Below are 20843 nucleotides of genomic sequence, written 5' to 3' on the forward strand. Positions count from 1 at the left end.
TGAAAGTATCCAGCACTAGGTCTGGCCTAGAGCACATGCTCAGTGAGGGCAGGTTGAATTGGAATGATCTTATGGTTAGGAGGATAAAGAGTTGACTTTTGAAAGATCTTTATATATTAAATACAAGTCCTTTGTCAGATATGTGGTTGGAAAATATTTCCTCCCAGCCTGTGGCTTGTCTTTTCATTCTCTTAACAGTGTCTTTCACAGAGCAAAACTTTAAAATTTTGAAGTCCAGTTTATCATGCTTTTGGTATCATATCTAAGAACTCTTTACCTAACCCAAGGTCATGAAGAGTTTCTTCTATGTTCTTTTTTTCTAAAAGTTTTATAGCTTTATGTTTTACATTTGGATCAATTATCCACCTTGAGTTAATTTTTGTGTAAAGTGTGAGGTTTAGGTCAAGGTTATATTTTTGCATATGGGTGTAAAAATGTTTCAGCACCATTTGTTGAAAATACTTTTTTCCCATTGAATTGCTTTTGCAACTTTGTCAAAAATCAGTTGGCCATATTCATGTGAGTCTATTTCTGGACTCCCTGTTCCATTGATCTATGGCTCCTTCCCTTTGCCAGTACCACACTGTCTTGATTAGTGTGGATTTACAGTAAGTCTTGAAGTCAGATAGTGTTATTCTTTCAATTTATTCTTCTTTTTCAAAATTATTTTAGCTCTTCTAGTTCCTTTGCTTTTCAAATAAATTTTACTTATCTAAAAAAAGTTATGTTGGAATATTGACTGGAATTGCATTAAAGTTATAGATCAGTTTGGCATGAATTAACATTTTTACTATGTTGTTTCTTTAAATCCATTAACACAGTATATCTATCTGTATATTTAGATCTTTTAAAAATTTCTTCTATCAGTGTTTTATGGTTTTTAGCATACAGAGTCTGTGCATATTCTGTTAGATTTACACATAAGTATATTTCATTTTGTTCGAGCTACAGTAAATGGTGTGTGTGTGTATGTGTATATTTTTAAATTTTAGTTTCCAGTGGTAACATTGGGAGTATATAGAAATATGATTGATTTTTGTATGTTGACCTTGTATCCTACCACCTTAGTAAACTCACTTATTATTTCTAGAAAATTTTTTGGTCAATTCCTTGGGATTTTCTGTCTAGACAGTTATGTTGCCTGCAAATAGAATTTTATTTATTTCCAGTATTTATGCTTCTTGTTTATTTTTCTTGCTTTGTTGCATTGGCTAAGACTTCCAGTGTGATGTTGAATTGGTGGCGAGAGGCAATGTTTTGCATTGTTCCCGGTCATAAGGAGAAAACATTCAGTCTTTTTACCATGAAGTATGATGTTATCTGTAGATTTTTTGGAGACACTTTATTAGGTTGAGGAAGTTTTCTTCTATTCCTATTTGCTGAGAATTTATATTACTAATATATATTGACTTTTTTCCAAATGCTTTTGCTGCATTGATTGATATACCGGCATATCTCATTTTATTGCTCTTTGCTTTACTGTGCTTTGCAGATATTGCATTTTTTTTACAAATTGAAGATTTGTGGCAATCCTGCATTGAGCATGTCTATCAGTGCCATTTTTCCAACAGCATTTGGGACGCTTGTGTCTCTGTGTCACATTTTGGCAATTTTTGCAATATTTCAATCTTTTTCTTTATTATTTTATTTGTTATGATGATCTGTGATCAGTGATTGATGTTATTATTACAAAAAGATTACAACTCGCTGAAGGTTCAGATGATGGTTAGTATTTTTTAGCAATAAAGTATTTTTAAATTAAGGTATGTACATTTTTTTAAACATAATGCTATTGCACACTTAATAGACTACAGTATAGTATAAATATAACTTTTATATGCACTGGGAAACCAAAAAAATCATGTGACTTGCTTTATTGTGATATTTGCTTTATTGCAGTGGTCTGGAACCAAACCCACAATATCTCCAAGGTGTGCCTCTAATCATGTAGTTTTTCTTCTTTAGACTGCTAATATGGTGGATACATTGACTGATTTTTCTGTTATTGAACCAACCTTGTAATTTTGTGATAAACCCCACTTGATTGTGGCGTATTATTTCTTTATATATTGCTAGGTTTGATATGATAATATTTTTTGAGGATGTCTATGTCTATATTCATGAGGGATATTGGTCTGTAGCTTCCTTTTTTGGAACTGTGTCTGTCTGATTTTGGTATCAGTATTAGGCTTGCCTCATTAAATCAGTTGGGAAACATTTCCTCCTTTTCTATTTTTTGGAAGATTGTATAGAACTGGTGTTATTTCTGCTTTAAATTTTGTATAGAATTTGCTAGTGAAATCATCTGAGCCTAAAGATTTCTTTTTCAGAAGGTTTCAACTACAGATTCAATTTCTTTAATGATAATAGGACTGTTCATCTATTTCATCTTGGGTGAGTTTTGGAAGTTTGTAGTATTTAAGGACTCATTGCTTTTTTGATCTTTACGATAATTCTGTGACATAGGCAAGACGGATAGTCTTAAATCACTGCTCAGAACAGTTCCTGTTACATAGTAGAAGCTTTGTTAATTTTCGTAGGATGAATTTGTTAAATGAACTCCATTTTACAAATGTGGAAACTAAGGTTCAGATTGGTGAAAGCACTTGTTGAAAATTATTTAGCTCATAAGTCACAATGTTAGGACTCAAACCCAAAAATAAAAAATAGCTTTTGAAGAAGAAAGAAAAAATAAGGAGGGAGCTAATTCAGCATCTATTTTGTGCCAGACATTGCTGGATACTTTTATTTGACTTGTCTCATTTGAATTCTGACAGCAATCCTGTGATATAGGTGTTGCTATCTCCATTTTAAAGGCAATGGAAATAAGGCTCTGCATTAGTCAGGGTCCTAACAGGAAATATGGCGCACTTCAGTCAGGATAGTTTGAGAAGGGTTTACTAAAGCGACTATTTACAAGACATAGGCAGGGTGTAGGGAAGCCATAAGGGCTAGCGAAATACCCTATGGCTAGTATAGTGGGGCTGTTACTCCACCCCTATCACCCAGGCCCAAAGAAATGAAGGAAAGGAGAGTCTAGAAAGAGTGTCTGGAAGGAGAGACCTCTAGAGCAGGTAGCCTTCAGATGAGCAGTGGTATTTGGTCAAGGGACATAGTTAACTCCCCACAGGGTGACTTCAGAGGCAGGAAGCTAGGAGGAAACTACACTCTTCTCCCAATCTTTGATCAATGGCCAGAGTTCCTTTCTGACCAAATCCAACCAGAAGCCAGGGACCAGTCAAGCCTGTTGATATAATCCATACCAGTTTCCTGGGGAGGAAAGCAGGACAGAGAGTGAATCCAGAGGACAAAGATGTTAAGTAACTTGTCCAGGGTCACACGGCACCCTGGTAAGAGGCAGATTTAGGATTCAAATTCCAGAGCTCTGGTTCTTGACACTGCGCTTGTCCATCTTCCCCAGGGGACTGACTTTCAGGACCAAAGTGGCAGAAAGGGCCTGTGATTAGTCCCCCAGTATGTATATTTTCTCATTTTATTTCTCTTTGCCCTGTAGTGTAAATACAGATACTTCGGTATTATAAAGCACCATTAGGGTACCAGAGAGAGGTTAGAAAGAGAACGCTAGGAGGTGGAAGAAGTTTTGCCTGAGTGAGGAACCAAGAAAGGCGATGGAAGTTAAGGGAAAGACTCTAAGAACTGGGCTATGAGCAGGCCAGAAGCAAGCAAATTAGGCTACAAATATTAAGTGAGTGCTTGCTATGCTAACTACAGAAGGTGACAGAGGCTAAAATGTTCTAAAAAGAATCAAGGTTGAGCAGAGTTCCCTGTGCTATACAGTAGGTCCTTGTTGGTTATCTATTTTAAATATAGCAATAGATACATGTATATGTATAACTGAATCACTTTGCTATACACCTGAAACTAACACAATGTTGTTAATCAACCATACTCCAATATAAATAAAAATTAAAAAATAATGTTTTTAATTTTAAAAAAAGAATCAAGGTTGAATAAAAAGGAAAGAAACCCCTTGAGGAGCTTATGTCATGCTAGGGGCTAGAGGTGAGAGGATTTGTATATTCTGGCTCCATGACTTAGCTGGCACCTGCACTATGCTTAGATGTATATAACCTGTACCTTAAAACCCCTCACATTGGGCAAGGCAGGCCAACATGCAACCAGCAGGTACTGAGGTAAGGCTGTGGGCTCTGAGAGAGAGAGAGGAATGAGAGCCTCTCTTTAAAACTGAGTGTTTGACCTCCCTGCTTCCTTACTGTGATCTCTGTAATGACAGCCTCAGGCAGTGATACACAGTCTGGTCTCCTCCTCTCAGCTACTGTTGGGTCAGTCTCTCCATCCATGGTTTTCTGAGGGGCTGTGGTAGCCTGGGAACTGGTTTGAGCAAGACCGTCTTGACCACCAACCCTTGCAGTATCTGGCTCAGTAGTTCTCAACCTTGGCTGAACATTAGAGTCACAGCAGGCGGAGGGGGAGAGGGGGCACGGACATCTTCAGAGTCATATGACCAGCACAATTATACAGGGCCCCATGCTCAGAAGGGGGCTCCATGCTGGGGGTTTAATGCCTTGCGGTTGCCATTTGAAATTCTTAATAATTTTATTTTTGAATCTGTGTTTTGTAAGTAAAGTCCAGTGGGACAGTAGAGAATGTACTGGGGGCTTAGAAGCTCAATTCACATATGGTTCCACCCCCCATTACCTCCCCATATCTTCAAGATGGGTTCTTGACTGCCACTCCCTTCGTTCCAGGTGCCCGAGTCTCCCTTACCCTTCCGCACCCGCATCCATGTCCATCCATCTCCAGCGGGAGCCTCGATGTGGGGAGGGTCAAGTCAGGTGCATGCACCCTGCAGCCCCTCAAGGTGGGGCATGGCAGTGACCATCCTTGCACTTGGTTCACAGCACCAAGCACCTTCAGTGGGGGTGAATCTCTTGCCCATCCCTGATCCAGGTACCTAGTGCATCCTTGTGAGGAGGTGGTAATACCCTTGAGAGGTGCCTATATGCTGTCAGATGGGGTGGCAGACATCTGCCTCGGGAAGGGAGATGCCCGGGTCAACTTCCCTGCCCTCTGATAAGGCACAGCATGTCAGGCCAGCAGCTAGAAGAAGGATGAAACCAAACAGTTGTCAGGCCCGAGCACACACATGTGACACAAGTCATGGGGTAGGGTTCCCAGGTGCCTGTAAGGGTCTACACTTGCCTCATGAGTGCCTTCCCATGCCCTAGAGAGTGTCCTTTGGGCCTACTCCACATCTAGGTGACCCTCTCTTCCTCCTTATAACTAACTTTCTTGAGTCTGGCTTTGTGTTCATCTCTTCTGGCCAGCTCAAGGCACCTTCCAGGGCTGGGGCATGCAATACAAATTGTGCAATTTTGGTGATTCTGCATATGAATTAAATGCTCTGGTATTTTTATTTAAAACTGGTATTGTACAATGTAAAGATGAATGGTAAGATACATGTTAATAATTAAAATTTTTACTTTTTCTTGACTTAGAATAGTATTGAGTAGCAAATAGAAAATACCATGACAAGTTGAATGAAAGGCTGCAGAAGAAAGGAAAAATCTGTACATTGTAGTACCTTAGTGACACTTTTACCCCACTTTTTGAACAAGGAGCCCCGCGTTTGCATTTTGCACTGGGCCCCACAAATGATGTATTTGGTCTTGCCTGGGTGTATATTTAAAACATATGGATGCATCCAACTTAATTGATACTGGATAGGGCTCCAGGCATCTGTATTTTTAAAGGTACCTCAGAGAGTCTGTCATAGAAAGAAATCACAAATCAGCAAGGAGGGAAAGCTAGAATAAACTCTGTGGTACTAGATCAGAATCAGAGATATCCATATAAAAACGTAAGCTTATCTATATCCATATATAAATATATACATGTAAAGGTAAGTAGGTGCAGGCATTAATATTTATATGTGTGTATACATGGATTATTTTACATGCCTGTGTTCCCTCGCTCTCTCTACTGGCAGGGCCTAAAAGCAGCAACATTCAAATAGAATTGAGCTTACCTAGAACCACATCTTGTTTTCTAAATACCATTCTCAAAAAAAAGAACTAGGCCTAGTAATAATTTTGGAGGGCAAGATATTTGCATAGCTTCAAATTGTCACCCCCAAAATATTTATTAATTGCTCTGGTGGTTTCAACATATGTCCACAAACTCTTTGATACTCCTCCCTACAGGTGGTGGAGATGAATTCCCTTCCATTGAGTGTGGGCTGGACTTAGTAATTCAGTTCTAATAAAGTATGGAAAGGGACAGATAGTAGTTTTACTATTTACTATTTATATTTTCTAGTTAATATATAAGTAAGTTGAAAGTGAAAGCAGAAAAAGATATGCTATGCAAATATTATTCAAAGGAAAGTGGGAATGGCTATATTACTATCAGATAAAGTAGACTTCAGAGCAAAGAAAATGACTCCCTTGCTCTTTTTCCCGCCTTCCCTGGTTTTGATTGAGATTTTCTGTGATTCCATTTCATCTCCTCTCTTAGAATATCAATTATACTTCTTTAAAAATTTTTAGTGGTTGCCCTAGAGTTTGCAATATACATTTTTAACTGAGTTCATCTTCAAATAACACTTTAAATGTAGTGCAGGTACCTTATAACAGAGTATTGTTAAATCTTCCTTTGCATCTCTTGTGACATTGTTGTAATTTACTTCACTTATTCATATGCTATAATCAATCAGTATATTGTTACTATTTTTACTTTAAACAGTTATCTTTAAACCAATTAAGAATCAGAAAAATAAAAGATTTTACCGTACCTTCATTTATTCCTTCTCTGACACTCTTCCTTTCTTTATGAAGATCCAAGTTTCTGACCTCTATCATCATTTTCCTTCCCCCTGAAGAACTTCTTTTAACATTTTGTGCAGGACAAGTCTTCTTTTATTTCCCTCCATTTTTGTTTTTTCTGAGAAAGACTTCGTTTCATTTCTATAGGATAATTTTGCCAGATATAGAATCTGGATTGGTGTTTTTATTCTTTCAACACTTTAAATATTTCATTCCACTCTCTTCTTGTTTGCATGGTTTCTGACAAGAAGTCTGATATAATTCTTATGCTTGTTCCCTTGTAAGGTGTTCCCCCCACTCTGTCTTCCTTAAAGATGTTGCCTTTGTATGTGGTTTTCTAACGTTGGCTAGAGGGAGGCTGGAGTGGGAGGAATGCCATTCCCTAGTTAGGATAAGGTGTGGCAAAGTCTTTTTCCTTGTAGAGTTATGGAGAAGGCTCTAGGCATATTTCACAATGATTCTTCTTTCCCTCCCCCTGCCAGATTCACAAGAGGATCTTATTCACATCTTTATTGTGAGAATTTGGTGGATTTCCTGAAATTTGGGGGCTGCCCCTGTGCCTTCAGTCCTCAGAAGTTTCTCACTCTTAACAGTAGTCCACATTATTCCTCCAGCAATTTGTCAAAATTACCAGTTTTGGTGTTCCTACCAGTTTAGGATTCCAGAGCCTTCTTTTCCAGGTAAGTAAATTACAGCTGTATCTCTCTGGATGTTCCTAAATCTTTAGATTTTGGGGTGGTGGTTTGCCCTGCAACCTCGGTTCTCTGATGGGTCCAAGAAAAGTCATTGATTTTTTTGGTTGCCCAGTTTTCTTGAAAGGATGGGAGTGGTCACTTCCAAGTTCTTATCAGAAGACTATTTCAAAATGTATATGAAAAGGCACAGGTCCTAGAATGGCTAAACAATTTTGAAAAAGAAGAAGGAAGTGGAAGGAATCAGTCTACCTGGTTTCAAGACATTATATGGTTACATTAATCAAGACAGTGGGGTTTGGCAGAGGGATAAACACACACATCAGTGGAACAGGATAGAGAACCCAGAAATAAACCCACACAAATATGTTCAACTGATTTTTGACAAAGTTGCAAAAACAAGTCAATGGAGGAAGGATAGCCTTTTTAACAAATGGTATGGGAGCCACTGAACATCCATAGGCAAAAAAAAAGAACCTTAACCTAAACTTCACACCTTATGCAGACACTATCCAAAAATGGATCATGTAAGTTTGCAAAATGTAAACTATAAATCTTTCAGAAAACAGACATAGGAGAAAATCTTTTGGATCTAGGGCCAGGCAAAGAGTTCTTAGACTTGACACCAAAAGCATGATCCATATAAAGAAAAAAAAATGGTAAATTGGAACTCACCAAAGTTAAGCACTTTTGCTCTGTGAAAGACCCCGTTAAAGAGGATGAAAATACAAGCTACAGACTGGGACAGAATATCAGTAAGCCACATATTCGACAAAGAATAAAGAACTCTCAAAACTAAAGAGAATAAAGAACAATCCAATTAGAAAATAAGCAAAAAATGGCAACGGGCATTTTACTGAAGAAGATATGTAGATGACAGATAGACCTTTGAAAAGATGTTTAACATCACTAGCCATTACAGAAATGCAAATTAATACCATTATTTGATATCACTATATGTCTATTCAAACAGCTAAAATTAAAATAGTGATAATACCAAATGCTGGTGAGGATATGAAGAAACTAGATCTCTTATACATTGCTGGTGGGAAAGTAAAAATAATACAGCCACTCTGGAAAATAGTTTAGTGGTTTCTCACAAGACTAAGCATAAACTTACCATACAACTCAGCAGTCGCACTCCTGGGCATGTATCCCAGAGAAATGAAAACTTCCATCCATACAAAAACCTGTCCATGAATGTTCATAGCAGAGCTATTTGCAATAATGAAAAGATAAAAATAACCCAAATGTCCCTCAATATGTGAGTGGTTAAACAAACTATGGTACATCCATTCCATGGAATACTACTGAGCAATAAAAAGAGTAAACTTCAGACACACACAACAACTTGGATGGATATCATGGGCATTATGCTGAGTAGAAAAAGTCAGTCTCAAAAGGTCACATACTGATTGATTACATTTATATAATATTCTCTAAAATGATAAAATTTAAAAACTGGAGAACAGATCGGTGGTGTCCAGGGGTTAGGTAGGTTGGGAGGAGGGTTGTGACTATAAAGAGGTAGCATGAGGAAGATCTTTGTGGTAATAGAATTGTTCTGTTTCTGATTGTAGAAATTGTTCTGATTGTAGTGGTATTTGCAAGAATATACACATGTAACATTGAGGGAAACTGGGTAAAGGGTACACAGAACTTCTCCGTATCACCTTTTCAACTTCATGTGAATCTACAACTATATCAACATAATCGTTTTTTAAAATAGTAGCTTTACAGTGGAGAAAACTGGAAGAAATCTCCTTAACCAAGTCATCAAGGCTGACATCACCAGTATGTCATATTGATACCATGTACTTCCTGATACTATGTGATGAGAAAGGTACTTCACTTCTGTGCTATCCTTTCCCAAGATACATAATCCCAATTTAATCATGAGAAAACATCAGACAAACCCGAACTGGGAGACATTCTACAAAGTACGTGGCGATCTTTAAAATTGTGAAGGTCGTGAAACACAAGGAAACATTGAGAAATTGCCATAAATTGGAGGCAACTAGGAAGATAGGATGACTAAATGCAGCATAATATTCTGGATTCAATCCTGGAACAGAAAAAGGACATTAGTGGAAAGATTTGTGAGGCACATTATACAAAATAACTGCTCAGTGCTCTTCAAGATCATGAAAGATGTGGAAGGACTGATAAACTGTCATACATTGGAGGAAACTAAAGAGATATGACAACTAAATGCAACATGGTATCCTGAATTTGATCCTGGAACAGGAAGTGGACATTACTGGAAAAACTAGTGAAATCCAAATAAAATCTATAGTTTAGTTAATAGTATTGTACCTAGGTTAATTTCTTAGTTTTGATAACTGCACTATGGTTATGTAAAATTTTGACGTGAGAAATGCTAAATGAAATGTGTGTGGCAGCTGTCTGTGCTGTTTTTACAACTTTTCTGTAATTTTAAAATTATTTCAAGATAAACTTAAAAACTAACACCCCCCCTCCCCCGCAGAGATTCTAACGTGTAGTCAGGGCTGAGAACCACTGCCATCTCATCCATTAGGTCCTGCCTCATGGGTTTCCACTGTGTTCTACTCTCCTCCATCAAAATTGCCCTGCTCTGGAGGGATTTGTTCTCAACTGGCTGCTGGTCTAAATAGAATGAGGGAAAAATATTTCTACCACTATCCCAGTGGGAAACTCATTTCAAAGTTACTAGTATGGGTACTATCCTATCTGCTCTAGCCAGGTGCCATTGTATAGTAAGAATTTCCACCTCAGAGATTCATTCCTTTGTGTAAAGCGTCATTACATCATCATTTTTCAAGCAGCACTTATGGATACTGGGACGTAAATTCAATAAGAATTACGAGTCATGTGAATTGGTATATCAGGGCATTTTCTACAACACCACAAAACACTGGGCATCTGTGGAGGAGAGAGCTAAATTTGTCTAGAGTTCCCCACCATCCGTTTTAACTCTCTAAACAGAGAAGGCCAGTCCTTGGTGGGAGGCAGGAGGCTGGCACTGTGGGTAGTTAGAGCCAGGTGATTCAAGACAGCGCTCAGAGCATGATTCTCAGGTCTTAAGAGAACTGCCTAAGGTAGAGAGATGGTCAACATCTTGGATAGCGAACTCCTGTTGCTATGACAGCGTCCAGGAGCACACTTGTCTCTGATATCAGAGTCTGGGGTTTATTCAGTTGGCTCCGCCCTCTCCTGGAGTGCTCTGTTTCTTAAAAGGGCCCTGCCCTTTATTTTGCTAGGATTAGTCATTATGGGTTGGTGAATTGCCCTTTCCCCGCCTCCACCCCAGCTTTTCATCTGCACCCTGGAAGGGAGGGCTTGTGTCTTTGGGCCTGCTGAGAGTCCTCCAAGAGAGCTGAGCTGAGAGAAAATTAAGAACAGCTGGGGGTAGACACAATGACATCATGTGCCTCTAGCATAAAAAGCAGCTCACAAACTCTGATTCAAGGAGAGAAAAATAATGGGAACTGGAGAAAGGGGCTGAGACTTGGGAACTATGCAAAGGCTGATTACTGGGGAAGACGAGAGAGATTAAGCTGGGAGCACAAGAGCTAGCTGAGCTATTGGAACTCTTAGTAAGGACCTATTAATCCAGTATTTAGCACTTGGAGTCTATAGATTTAGCAGCTAAAACTAAATGGGAACAGTTTGGTGAAAGCTGTGAAAATGCCCTGAGGTAGCCTATAGCTAGGAGTAAGATTAATAAAGGAAATGGTTAGAAACTGAGCTTTATTGCAGAGTAAGCTGCAAATTGGACTCTTTGCATATAGACTTTCCTCTTTTCTCAATTATTCTATAGGAGGTTGCATGGTTTACACATAAAAGTAAATTTATTGGTGTGCATGTATCTTTTCAAATTAGTGTTTTTGTTTTGTTCGAATAAATACCCAGGAGTGGAATTGCTGAGTCATATGGTAACTCTATTTTTAGTTTTTTTGAGAGACTTCCATACTGTTTTCCACAGTGGCTGCACCAATTTACAGTCCCACCAACAATGTACGAGGGTTCCTTTTTCTCCATCTCCTTGCCAACATTTGTTATTTGTGTTCTTTTTGATAATAGCCATTCTGACAGGTGTGAGGTGATAGCTCATCATGGTTTTGAGTTGCATTTCCCTGATGATTAACGATGTTGAGCATCTTTTTATGTGCCTGTTGGCCATCTGTATATAGCAGTATTATTTACAATAGCCAGGACATGGAAGCAACCTAAGTGTCCATCAACAGATGAATGGATAAAGAAGATGTGGCACATATATACAATGGAATATTACTCAGCCGTAAAAAGAGTAGAATTTTGCCATTTGCAACAACATGGATGGACTTGGAGGGTATTATGGTAAGTGAAATAAGTTAGAGAAAGACAGATAACTGTATGGTCTCTCTTATATGTGGAATCTAAAAACTACAACAAACTAGTGAATATAACAAAAATGAAGCAGAGTCACAGATATAGAGAGCAAACTAGTAGTTACCAGTGGGGAGGGGAGACAGGCAATGGATGGGGGAATGAGAGGTACAAACTAGGTGTAAGATGGGCTCAAGGATGTATTGTACACCACGGGGAATATAGCCAATATTTTGTAATAACTGTAAATGGAAAGTAACCTGTAAAATTGTATAAAAAGTAAAAAAAAATCTTTTAAATAGCTTCACAACTGATTATTATAGTGTTTCTAATTCTCATATTTACATGATTCAAACATTTCCAAACACAGGTTTAAGGGCACAAGGTGGGTGTGGAGTGTTGGATCAATAGTTTGGAATAAAAAGAACTGTTTTTTGGTTGTCTTTTTACAAAAGTAAATTTATGTACTTTTTTTTTTTCTAAAGCAGTAGATTCCTCTACATAAAATACTGATGTTTCTTTGGAATGGTATATCCGTATGAAACTGAATGATAGACTTGTACAGTTTGAAGGGACCTTAGAGATGATGTAGTTCAACCCTAATTTTACAAATGAAGAAATTGAAGCCTAGAGAGTTAAGTGATGTGTCCAAGATCACACAGCTATTATGTGACAGAATTGTGGTTGGAGCTTAGGTCTACTAATTCCCAGGAAAGTGCTATTTTCACCCCACTTTTTTAACTTAGTGTAGCCATGCCCAAAGAGAGTCCAAACTTCTGTCAGTGGTTATCATAGGTGAAAAGCAGAGCCCCTCAGATGAATTCTGCCTCTACTGAATTTTCTCAGAAACCTTAATGTATTAAGCATGATGTGGAAAAGAGTGTTTCTTTGGATGGGTGAATAAACCCCTGGAAGGATGAATGTATAACCTAAACCTAACAGAATGAGAGTGGAGTCACTAACGTTAATCTGAGAAATCTGATTGAAACTTATAACAAAGGTGGTCTGCCCAATCAAAAAAAAAACTGCTGTGGTAACCTTAGGAGTTACTGGGCATTGATCCTCTTAAGTAACATAACTATTCCAAAAGAAAGACAGCAAACTTAACAGACCTTACCAGACAAAGCAAACTTAATAAACTAGTCAAAACAATAATTGAAAACAAACTAGTGTATCATTGAAGAGCCAAGGGAGCGTATTGGTAACATGAAGCAAAAATAAACAGTTACAATGAAGAATCATCTAGAAATATCAGCTATGAAAAATATGAGTTGAAATAAAGAACTTGATGGTGGGGGGGAGGTTAATAACAAGATGGGTACAAATGAAGAATACATTAATGAGCTAAAATAATAATTGAAAAATACGAAAAAAATAACCCTTCAGAAACACGGAAGATGTAGAAGATGGAAAGAGAAGTGTCACGTCAGTTTACTAAGAACCCAAGAATGAGAGAAAAAAGAGCTGGAGAGGAGTTAAGCATTTGAAGAAATAAAGACCAAGAATTCCCCAGTCTTAGTGCAATATGGATGACTTCAGTTTGAAAAGATTCAGAGTTTGCTAAACAGGATATATAAGGTAAACCTATATCTAGATACATACTAGTAAATTTTTTTAAATATCAAAGACAGAGAGAAGGGACTTCCCTGGTGGTGCAGTGGTTGAGAATCCGCCTGCCAGTGCAGGGGACATGGGTTCAATCCCTCATCCAGGAAGATCCCACATGCTGCAGAGCAACTAAGCCCGAGCACCACAACTACTGAGCCTGCGCTCTAGAGCCCACGAGCCACAACTACTGAGCCCACGTACCACAACTACTGAAGCCTGTGCGCCTAGAGCCCGTGCTCCGCAACAAGAGAAGCCACCGCAATAAGCCCACGCACTGCAACTAGAGAAAGCCCACGCACAGCAACAAAGACCCAACACAGCCAAAAATAAATAAATAAGTAAATTTATTAAAAAAAAAAAAAGACAAAGAGAAGACTTCCTAGCAAGAAAAAGCAGATCATCTACAAAGGAACAAAATCATACTGATGTCTCAGTACTCAAAATACAAGAAGACAGGGGAGTGTTAATTTTCAAAGTATGGTGGGGAAAGAACTTGGAACCTAGAATATTATACCCAGCTAAATATTATTTAAATGTAAGGATGAAATATTGTCAGGCATTCAGGGCCTCAGAAAGTTTACCCCACAAAGACTCTCTTTGAAATAAGTCCAATAAGACAGTACCTATAATAAATATAAATGGGCAGACTCCCCCAGAACCCTCTCACAAAGTTCCCTTTAATTTCTCAGATCCATCAACACTCCTCTTACTTTGGTCACATCTCCAGGATTGAGTTTATTTGGAGGGAGCCAGTGTCTGAGGTTTGTGGGCTATTTTGTGGGATCCTCAAGTGGCTCATTTCTGCTTTTGTTACAGTCTTTTCTTCCCTGTTAAGCTTGCAAATTACCGAGGACACAACATTATTCATTTCTGTATTTCCAGTAGTACTTGTCACAGGGCTCTGTATATGGTAGGTATTCATTAAATGTCTATGCCAGGAAGGAAGGGAGAAGAGAGGGAGGGAGAGAATTTTGAGGCTGGAACATGAAGCTAGGGTTGTTTCTATTCAAGAGAATAGCTGTTCTGTCCCATTTTTGTGACATCCTAATGTGTGTCAATATATTGCACTGCTGTGGACCATGTTTCCCGTGTTAAGTCTGACTGTGAAAGACTCAAAGATAATTGAGCATTATTCGTTTCACTAACAAAATATTAAAGGCAACCTGCTTACTTTGACTCCACTTGAATTGACCATTTACTTGGTTTTCCATGGCCCTCAAAACTCCCTCTGAGTCATTAACGATGGAGAGTGATATACTCGCACGCCAGTAAACATTCCCAAGTCAGGAATAAGAAGGGAAAATAACCCACAAAGCTTTGTTTGGTCTGGAATCTGTCAGTGCATCTCCACAGAGCTGGTGGAGATCTCTCTTCCTCCCTCTTCAGGGAGGCAGTTCTTTTTGCTCATCTGTGACTGTATGACGAGTGCCCACTGAGGCCATATGGGTAATGCACACCTGTCGGCATCCAAACCCTAAGAACTCAGCATTGACTCAGATACCTTTAACTTTCAGGGAAGAGTTGGGTGAGTGTTTTTCACACTTTTCTTTCCCTTGGCGTTACTTGCTGGTGTTTGGAGGCAGGCAGAGCAAGAGATACCAGGGCTGAGAGGGGCATCAGAGTTATTCCCTTATTCCTTCAATAGGCAAATATCATCTTTCCCACCTACCTAAAAAGCATTTGCATATGTTTGCTTGTGAACTGTTTTTCAAGCTCTCCGTAGTTAACAAACCCCAAAGAAAGGGATCTGGACAGACAGAAAATGACAGTAGCAGGCCCCCAAAACACATACATGACACATGCACATCTTGGAGGCCAACATTGTCATTGGCAGCAAATGTCAGCAGAGTTCCTCCCCACCATCCTCTGCTCTGTGCTTTCTTACCCCGATTCAGTTCTTGGTCATGTTGAGTTGAGGTTGTTAGCAGAAACTTGGCACCTGGAATTAATCGAGTTATTGCTCAGATACTTGGAATTCTTACTAAAAATTCTAGAAAATCATGTAACATTTGGGCATTACGTGGATTTAATTCAGTAAATAGTCATGGAGCACCTGCTCAGTTCAGGCTCAGGCTTGAGCAGTGCCCAGGTACACTTATCAGTGTGAAGGAGGTGCCAGGGGAGGAGTGCAAATGAACTGGACATTCAAAGCAGGGATAGAATATGTCCTGGTGGAACAAAAGGAAAGACTTCCTGAGAAGGTGGCTTTGGGGACTGGCCTTAAAGAACAGATAGAATTTCTACAGGCAGAGGCATTCCAGGAGGCAAGAACAGCTTGAGTAAAAGTAACAAGGTGAGAATCATAGGATCCATTTAGGACTTGTAGTAGTCTCCATGTATTGAGTCATTACTTTGTGCCAAGCGTAACGTTAAGTGCTTTGCATGCATTCTCTTCTTTAATTGCCACTCACGGCAATCACATTAGTTACAGACAGTATCATCCCTACTGTACAAATCAGGAGACTTAGGCTCACAGCAATTAAGTAACTTGGTCACCAGCTAAGAGATGGCAGAACAGGAATTCAGACCAGGTCTGTTGGGCTCCAAAGCCTAAGTTCTTTTTTCCTTTCCTCCCTCCCTCTCTCCTTTCCTTCCTTCCTTCCTTCCTTTTTCAAGTTTTACTGAGATATAATTGGTATATAACATTGTATTGATTTAAGGTGTACAACATGGTGATTCAATATATGCATATACTGCAAAATGATTACCAGAATAAGTTTAGTTAACATCCATCACTTCACCACTAAGCTCTATGCCTCAGAAATAAACATGTGACTGGAGAGAAAGGTTAGGGCCATGCTATGGAGAGCTTTAGATGTTAAATGAAGGGTCCTGAACTTAAGATGGCAGATTGTAAAATTAAAGGGAAAGGGATTTTTCGGTAACAAGAAATGAATGGTCAGTAAGGGATCAACAGATAAGAGACCAATGAACAGCTTCAAATCCTCACTTCTTTCCTCATTTGTTCTTTCCCTTCCCGGGAGGGGAATGGGCTAAGTAGGAAAGGAACCTCTCTGTTCCTCTTAGGGCTCTTGTGTAGAATTTCCTTTTTTTTTAATTTTTATTTTTGGTCCTTTTCGTTCTGCCCCAATTTTTGCCACTGCATATAGTCTTACCGCTGAGAAAGGAGGGTCAGAATTTGAACTTCTTTGTCTAACTGGAAAATTGGATTGCTTAAATTTCATTTTTTTTTTTTTTTTTGGCTGCACCACATGGCTTGTGGGATCTTAGTTCCCCGACCAGGGATCAAACCTGGGCCCTTGGCAGTGAAAGCGTGGAGTCCTAACCACTGGACCACCAAGGAATTCCTTGGAGTGCTTAAATTTCAGTTCCAATTGTGTTACATTGGATAACTGAAGCCCCTCTTATCTTTTTTAAATTAATTCTTAAGATTAGTTTGGGTGTTTTATGTAATTTATCCTCAGTCATAAAAAGAGGATTCATTAATTGCCCATGGATATAATCTTCCTTTTCACTCTCATCCAGAAACTAGAAGGGCCTCCTGCCCTCACTTGGTTATTAGTTACCTCTTTTACCCACCTTGCTTTGGGATCCTAAAGGAGCAAGGTCTTGAGGTCTTTAGACCTTGCAAGCTGCAGTCCAATTCTTGACCTTCCACATGAAAGATAACCTGAGGAACCCTTAATGAATTTGGTGCTGGTTCAGGCAGAAACTTAAAAAAAGATTTTATTTTGAAATAACTTTAGACTACCAAAAACTTCCAAAAATAGTACATAGAGTTCACTTCATCCAGCTTCACCAAATGTTAACACCTTATATAATCATAGTAAAACTTCAAAACCAGGAAATTAACATTAATAAAATATTATTAACTAACTTACAGACCTTATTCAAATTTCACCAGTCCTTTTTCTGTTTGGGGATCTAATCCATGATCCCACTCTAATCTGGGAAGAGTTCCTCAGTCTTTCTTTGTCTTTCATGCCCTTGACACTTTTGAAAAGTACTCATCAGTTATTTCATAGATTGCTCTTCCGTTTGGGTTTGTCTGATGTTATCTTATGATTATATTGAGTTTATGCTTTTCTGGCCAGAATACCACAGAAGTATGGGTGCCCTTCTCAGTGCATCGTATCTGGAGGTTCATGATATCTATGGTATTGGTGATATTAACTTTGATCATTTGGTTAAGGGGGTGTCTGCCTGGTTTCTCCACCCTAAAGTTACTGTTTTTCCCTTTGTAACTAATAAGAATCTTGTGGAGAGATACCTTGAGACTATGCAGATATCCTATTTATCATTATGCATTTGCCCACTAATTTTTGCATCTCTCCTCTTTCTTAAACACTATGAGTTCACACTGATATCTCTAATTCCAACCTAACAGCACAGGGCTCATCCTAACCTCTCTCCTTCCCTTATTTTTTTTTAAATTTTTATTGGAGTATAGTTGCTTTACAATGTTGTGTTAGTTTCTGCTGTACAGCAAAGTGAGTCAGTTATACGTATACATATATCCCCTCTTTTTTAGATTCTTTTCCCATATAGGTCACCACAGAGTACTGAGTAGAGTTCCCTGTGCTATACAGTAGGTTCTCATTAGTTATCTATTTTATACATAGTAGTGTATATATATCAATCCCAATCTCCCAATTCATCCCACCCCGCCCTTCCCCCTTGGTATCCATACGTTTGTTCTCTACATCTGTGTCTCTATTTCTACTTTGCAAATAAGTTCATCTGTACCACTTTTCTAGATTCCAGATATAAGCCATATTATACAATATTTACTTTTCTCTTTCTGAGTTACTTCACTCTGTATGACAGTCTCTAGGTCCATCCACGTCTCTGCAAATGGCACTAGTTTGTTCCTTTTTATGGCTGAGTAGTATTCCATTGTATATATGTACCACATCTTCTTTATGCATTCCTCTGTCAATGGACATTTAGGTTGCTTCCATGACCTGGCTATTGTAAATAGTGCTGCAATGAACATTGGGGTGCATGGATCTTTGTGAATTATGGTTTTCTCTGGGTATATGCCCAGGAGTGGGATTGCTGGGTCATATGGTAGTTCTATTTTTAGTTTTTTGAGGAACCTCCATACTGTTCTCCATAGTGACTGCACCAATTTACATTCCCACTGACAGTGTAGGAGGGTTCTCTTTTCTCCACATCCTCTCGAGCATTTATTGTTTGTAGATTTTTTGATGATAGCCATTCTGACCGGTGTGAGGTGATACCTCATTGTAGTTTTGATTTGCATTCCTCTAATAATTAGTGATGTTGAACATCTTTTCATGTGTTTGTTGGCCATCTGTATGTCTTCTTTGGAGAAATGTCTATTTAGGTCATCCACCCATTTTTTTCATTGGGTTATTTATAGTACAAAGCTACAGTAATCAAGACAGTATGGTACTGGCACAAAAACAGAAATACAGATCAATGGAACAGGATAGAAAGCCCAGAGATAAACTCACACACCTATGGTCACCTAATCTATGACAGAGGAGGCAAGAATACACAGTGGAGAAGAGACAGTCTCTTCAGTAAGTGGTGCTGGGAACACTGGACAGCTACGTGTAAAAGAATGAAATTAGAACACTCCCTAACACCATACACAAAAATAAACTCAAAATGGATTAAAGACCTAAATGTAAGACCGGACACTATAAAACTCTTAGAGGAAAACATAGGCAGAACACTCTATGACATAAATCACAGCAGGATCCTTTTTGACCCATCTCCTAGAGTAATGAAAATAAGAATAAAAATAAACAAACGGGACCTAATTAAACCTAAAAGCTTTTGCACAGCAAAGGAAACCATAAACAAAATGAAAAGACAACCCTCAGAATGGGAGAAAATATTTGCAAACGAAGCAACCGACAAGGGATTAATCTCCAAAATACACAAACAGCTCATGCAGCTCAGTATCCTTCCCTTATTTTTTAACTCCTCCCTCCAGCAGTGAGAAAGCTGACACTCATTATCTAAAATACATTCACATATTTGATCAACCCTAATATATAGTGTTCTCACCTCCCTGATTTTCACCCTGTTCCTGCCTACCCCCCATAGGTAAGCAAGCTCATTCACTTCTGGTTTACCATTTCTGTATTTCTTTTTGTGCAAATGAGCAGATACCTGTAAATTTTCTTATATCCCATACTTTCCTACATGAAGGATAACATACTATAGAAACTCTTTTACAATTTGCTTTTCCTCACTTATTCTGGAAATCACTCAATTTCAGTTCATAGAAATCCTTCTTATTCTTTTATTACAGCTGCATTGGAACTCCACTGTGTGGACATAGCATAGCTTATTCAATCATTCTTCTATGTATGGGCATTAGGGTTTTTTCAACATTTTGAAATAACAAACAATGCTGCAATAAAAAACCTGGTATGTATGTATTTTTGTATTGTCAGAGGTGTAGCTTCATGGATAATTCTTAGAAGTAGGATTGCTGGGTCAAAAGGTAGATGCATGTTAGTTTCGTTTGTTAGCTATTGGCAAATTCTCCTCCATGAGAATTGTACCAATGCGCATTCCCATCAGCAATGGTTGAAAGTGCCTGTTTCTCTGCAGTCTCACAAATAAAATTGTTCTCATACTTTTAAATTTTCATCAATCTGATAGGTGAGAAATGGTACCTTGGTGTTGTTTTAATTTGCATTTCTCTAATTTTGAGTGAGTTGAAACATCTTTTCATATGTTAAGGGATATATATTTGTGAATTATCTATTCATGCCACACCCCCTTTTACTGCCAGGTTTTTGGTCCTTTGTCCCTCAATTGTTGAATATTTTTCGTATTTTAGGAAACTAGCCTTTTGTGATATATGCTACAAATATTTTCTCCCAGTTTATCAATTTTCCTTTTAATTCATTTTTAGTGCTTTCTGTTGTGCAAAGATTATTTGCTTTTATGCAGTCCAATTTGTCAGTCTTTTGTTTTCACTGGATTTTTAGTCATAGTTATAAAGCCTTTCCCTGCATCATAGATAAAGAGGAATTTACACATGTTTTCTTCTAGTACTTGTATGGTTTCATTTTTTACATTTAGATTCCCCCCCCCCTTTTTTTTTAGTTTATTCTCATGTATGGTGTGAGGTATGGATCTTATTTTATAGTTTTCCAATTGTCCCTGCACCGTTTATTTAAAAAGTGACTTGAAATGCCATCTTCATCACTGAGATTGATGATTTGGGATGCCAGTTTTATACTAAATTTCCATATATGCTTGAGTCTATTTCTCAATATCTCTTAAATAAGTTGATGTTTATACCCAGCCTCTCTCATTGCCTGGCATGTAGCAAGTGTCCTGCAACTAGGAATTTCCATAAGAAGGAGAATATGTAAGAACTGGAAAGCCAGAATATAGGGAAGGGACAGTCATTGTTAAATCTGATAGTCTGATG

At 38.4% G+C, this 20843-nt stretch overlaps 1 protein-coding gene across 1 annotated transcript in view; it reads left to right on the forward strand.

Moving 5' to 3' along the window:
- The window catches only part of LOC137756469 (uncharacterized), a 98041-nt gene extending 86817 nt beyond the window's left edge, over positions 1 to 11224 (forward strand). The window contains exons 18-19 of the mRNA XM_068532711.1: positions 7289 to 7486; positions 9079 to 11224. The gene's annotated coding sequence lies outside the window, so the exon portion shown is untranslated. The remainder of the gene's footprint in view (positions 1 to 7288; positions 7487 to 9078) is intronic.
- The last annotated feature ends 9619 nt before the right edge of the window (positions 11225 to 20843 follow it).

This window comes from Eschrichtius robustus, chromosome X, assembly GCF_028021215.1.
Source record: "Eschrichtius robustus isolate mEscRob2 chromosome X, mEscRob2.pri, whole genome shotgun sequence".
NCBI lineage: Eukaryota > Metazoa > Chordata > Mammalia > Artiodactyla > Eschrichtiidae > Eschrichtius > Eschrichtius robustus.